Source organism: Nematolebias whitei, chromosome 6 (assembly GCF_014905685.2).
Source record: "Nematolebias whitei isolate Nwh7 chromosome 6, NemWhi1, whole genome shotgun sequence".
In the NCBI taxonomy this organism is placed as follows: Eukaryota; Metazoa; Chordata; class Actinopteri; order Cyprinodontiformes; family Rivulidae; genus Nematolebias; species Nematolebias whitei.
Window position 1 is genome coordinate 15,212,451 of NC_056503.1, and position 5,275 is coordinate 15,217,725.

A 5,275-nucleotide genomic window follows, 5' to 3' on the forward strand; every position below is an offset into this window, starting at 1 on the left:
GTTACGAGGAGATCGTGCCCACGTGACAAGCAGTAATTTAGTGATCATAGTAGAAGAACATGTAACTGTCAGAGTCAAGAGTATTCATTGTATATAGCTAGAAAAGGTGATAAAAATAAAATAAAATGTTGATAGCTGATGGACCACATCTTCCAAATATTAAATATTTTAAGTGGCGATGTATAGGATGGGTAACAATTCATGGAAGACAACCACGAAGGGACTCGAACCCTCAGTCTTCTGATCCGAAGTCAGACACCTTGTCCATTAGGCCACGTGGTCCTATGCAAAACCACAGTTATAACCCCAATCTCATTCATTTTCAAGCGACTTTTACAACGTAAAGATAGGCATTGTGCAAGAAATGAAGCTGAGTACTACAACACTCGATGTACTCACTAAATGAAGCAACATTTTGAGTCGGGTGCGTTTTTATACAAATCTTTGGTTTGCACTTGAAGTCTGAGCTATGCATGCCTTAAAAAGTTGTACTTGAGTTTGCTGTCATTGACAGAAGATAATAAAATTATTGTGAAATTACAGTGGTCGGAAAACATATTTCACCATCAAACTGGTTTTAACCATCAATGGAAGTGTGCTGCTTGTGGGACTGACTTTGTTTGTGGCTCCTCTGATTGATCAAGTCATTTGGATCAAGGTTAAAACGTCTCAGCAAATCTCAAAAACTGCCAAGACTAACTGAGTGAACATGGTTATATTGGGTTCAAATGGACACAAGCCATCTGTCCACATCAAGTGGACACAAATCAAGTGGAAATGCACCTATAAATGGCAAAGCGTCAAAAGAAAGGCTTGAAAAAACGTTTGGAGTTACGAGGAGATCGTGCCCACGTGACAAGCAGTAATTTAGTGATCATAGTAGAAGAACATGTAACTGTCAGAGTCAAGTGTATTCATTGTACATTGCTAGAATAGGTGATAAGGATCAAATAAAATGTTAGTAGCTCATTTACTACCTCTTCCAACTAGTACATATTTTAAATGGCGAGTAATAGGATGGGAAACAATTCACGGAAATCAACCACCAAGGGTCACGAAACCTCAGTCTTCTGATCTGAAGTCAGACACCCTGTCCATTAGGCTACGAGATCATCTGCAAATCTACAGTTGTAACCTCAATCTCATTCATTTTCAAGTGGCTTTTACAATAACGTACAGACAGGCAGGGTGCAGGAAATGAAGCTGAGTACTACAACACACGATGTACTCACTAAATGAAGCAACATTTTGAGTCGGGTGCGTTTTTAGACAAAACTTTGGTCTTGCACTTGAAGTCTGAGCTATGCATGCCTAAAAAAGGTGTGCTTGAGTTTGCTGTCATTGACACAAGTAAATTAAATTATTGTGAAATTATAGTGTTGCGAAACCATCTTTTCACCATCAAACTGGTTTTAACCATTATGGAAGTGTGCTGCTGGTGGGACTGACTTTGTTTTGTAGCTCCTCTGATTGATCAAGTCATTTGGATCAATGTTAAAAAGTCTCAGCAAAACACAAAAACTGCCATGACTAACTGAATGAACATGGTTTTATTGGGTTCAAATGGACACAATTCAAGTTTCCAAATCAAGTGGACACAAATCAAGTGGAACCGCACCTATCAATGGCAAAGCGGCATAAGAAAAGCTTGAAGAAAGTGTTGGAGGTACGAGCAGATAGTGCCCACCTGACAAGCAGAACTTTAGTGATCATAGTACAAGAACATGCAACTGTCAGAGTCAAGTTTATTGTCTACTGTTGTACTGATAAATATCTCCTGGAGGGTAAACTATATCTTGACTACAAGTATCAACCTGAGAAATCCTTCATTTTCTACAAATGATAGTGGTTGGTCATTAATTATGATGAAGTTTAACAACTTCTCTGAAAACATTTGAGCTCTGTGGTTTCAGCGATTTCTTCTTGTTCAGTCCGAAGCAGGCAGCCTGATTTGGGTCAGCCCCGCTCAGTCTGTCCCTCCTCGGAGACGGGCAGACTGAGCGGTGCAGATTGGACGCGGCTTGGCCGGGGTCGAGTCGCCTCTTTTGGTTTGACCAAAGAGCAGTGCCCCGCTGAAGCCACGGAGCTCGAATGTCCAATGTAAAACTAACTTTAACGTGGGTTAATGTGGCGCTATGGCTCTGCAGACATTGCATGTTGCTGTCTTGTTTTGTGGTGTTTCTAGTGTAAAATACTTCCACACAGCGGACATGTTTAGATGAAAAGTTGGTTAGCTGTTAGCCACAGTGCTGCTAACTCAGTCCTCACGTTGTAGCTGGCTGCAAACTATGAAATGGATTTCCTGAATGTGAGGCGGGTCTTATTTCTCTGGGTTCATGAGACACGCCGCCGTTCAGGAAATCCATTCCATAGTTTGAAGCCAACATCATGGATCGGAAATATCGGCAGTTGGATCGGAAAATCCAATACGTAAATTATGCTGGTATCAGAGACTGAGACAATAAATGCATATCTTATGAGCTTAACTCATAATTGATAATTTGCAATATATATCCAGCCCCATATCCCTCTACAATGTTAAGGGGGCGTGACCAGGCCTCAAAGTTGAGCTTCACCCCATAAATTTCTAAAAGCTACAACGTTCACATTGAATTACAGAAAAGCACCAAACTTGGCATGAGTCATCCCTGTCCAATGCCCGACGATCCTCTGTGGTCATATTCTGACGTCATCAAAGCCCCGCCCCCTCAGAACAGGAAGTCACTTGTTTTGCTTGGAATGCTTCCTCTCTGACATCCTTGACCTAATCAGGATGATCCTATGTTAGAAGACATTTAACAAGTTGGTCTGATTTCCTTTAAAGCACAAACCGTTTTTGCTGGAGGATGTGGGTGTGGTGGCATGGCGAATTAAGAAGTGACACTGTTACAATACGTTTGGCTCTAAATTGCACAGATTTAAGCTGAGGTGCACCAAAATCACTATGCTCAATTGTCATCCACCCCTTCAACAGGAATCCATGATAAATGGCCAATAGCCTCCACAACGCCACCTGCATTTTTCCTACAATTATAGCTCAGTGATACAACATCCGATCTGCACAAGATTTAATGTGCTTCATCAGTGAGGACTTTTACACACATTGATATTATGGTTTAACATATGACTCTAGTGTGCCCCCTACATTATTCCAACAGTTATAGCTCAGTGTTACATCATCCAATCTGAACCTGAGTTTTTGTGCTTCATCAGTGAGCACTTGTACACACATTGGTATTGTTGATTCACGACATCACTTAAGCCCCACCTACTCACAGAGAAAAAACTTGATTATTGGATGACACTTCCAGCTTTGCACTGTATAAGATATTAGACTGAAACTTTGTTCGCTAACTGTTGATTACCACACATAACATGTTGAAAAGCATAAAGAAAGTGCTTATCAAACATTCGCAACAAAACAGGAAGTCACCATAACTCCTGTCTGGAAGGTCAGATTTCACCTATACTTGTAAGACCTGCAGCTAGACAAGTAACGACATGGACAGAAGGCGATGTCGAAGATTCGGGAAATGCGCACCGTGGTGAACGCGTGTGGGATTGGCACGAGAGCGTTCACGATGGCGACTGGGTGGACTAGCTGGAGCTCCCACGGTCACCGTAAGGTTGGAGCGGCGCTTTGCTGCGAGGGCCTCCAATGCTGCTTGCAGCTTTAATTTTTAATTGCATTTTGTTGTTTGTTGTCTGTGCTCTCTATGTTTTCTGTCTAAAACAGGTATATCTTACAAATTAGTCCTCATGACTCATTGAGACTAACCTATATAAATAAAGGTTGAATTGAACTGAATTGAGTTTGTGTTTGCTGAGACAGGGACTGGTGCAAAGGGACCCCAGCCAGCTAATTATGCCTGAATTGGAGAAGGCAGATATAGCCAGAACATCAGAAAATACAGAGACAATGAAAATAGAAGAGCACTGCCAATTTATCATCAAGTCCAGACCAAAATGGTGTAAGAGAATTGAAGAAAAATACTCTTTACTACATATATATTAATATTAGAAAGTGGAAATTGGTGTCAGTTTGATCCATTTCTCAAGCAAAACCTGTTCCAGGTGTTTCAGAAATAATTGGATGAGCAAAAGTGATCCCACTATTTGATTCATCGTTAAACACTGACTGGAAAAAACAAAAGGTTTGGTAATAGCAACATTTTTGTGATATCCAGCTGTTATGGAGGGACTGTTTTGGCAGATATTTAGTGGCCAAAGTGCTGGTGTAGCTGAACAGTTCCTTTACTAGTCTTACCACTGTAATTTATGAACACTACTTTTGAAACTGTTGTGTATTTCAATGAGTTAATCATTTTAACCTACATCACTATTTCTAGAATTAGTCTTTCATATATGTTGTATTTATTATTGCATATGCATGCAATGTTATGTTTAGAACTTTAACAAAATAATTCAGTTAAAGCTGAAGACAATGTCAAAATATTAGTCTTGGTCCCTGTCTCATTTTGGTCAAATACCTACCAAGTGACCTTTCCACCAACAATGAATGGCAGGAGATGAAACTATCTAATCTCTAACAGGAGCCGTAGCATCTCTATAACTTTAAAGAAGATATATAGAGTTTTAATTTTAACAAAAAGTTTTAGTATTCAACATACTGGACAAAAAAATAATGAACTCTCCAAAATAATGTTTATTGGCAACCAATGGTTGTTGTGAAATGTTTCTGTAAGAGGAAGGGGCATCATGGACAGGTCACAAGTCCATCACAGAGCCACAAAGAGACAAACGAGACAAACTAACCACTCACATCTATGGACAAATTACAATGAAATACCCATTAGCCTAACATGTATTTTTAATCTATGAGAGGAAACCAGAGTACCTGGAGAAAACCCACACATGCACAGAGTATGCAGGGAGAGAGCATGCAAACTACAGACAGAAAATCCCAGACTGGGATTCAGTCCGGCAACCTTCCCGCTGTATGGTGGCAGCCCTACCAGCTGTGCCACTGTGCCACCCCCCCACCCCCACCCCCCCACACCCCCCAACACGCCCCCCCCCCCCCCCCTCACACACACACACACCATAAATGCATGTCTATGGACAAACAATGACTGATTGTTCTTCATTTATCTGATGTTTCAGCCAAAAGTTTATTTCCATCTGCAGGGACTTGTCTCCAGAAAGCTTGAAGTAAGAAAGCTCATTCCTATGATCTGGGTCAGATAGAGGCACTTCCATTGGTCCCAGACAGTTCTAAATCGAAATGGCAACACAAATATAAAGAGAGGAAAAC

The 5,275-nt window shown here is 40.8% G+C and overlaps 1 non-coding gene across 1 annotated transcript; it reads right to left on the reverse strand.

Moving 5' to 3' along the window:
- Positions 1-209: 209 nt before the first annotated feature.
- Positions 210-282, reverse strand: trnar-ucg. The gene has a single exon. It is a non-coding gene; the product is annotated as a tRNA-Arg (tRNA).
- Positions 283-5,275: the final 4,993 nt, after the last annotated feature.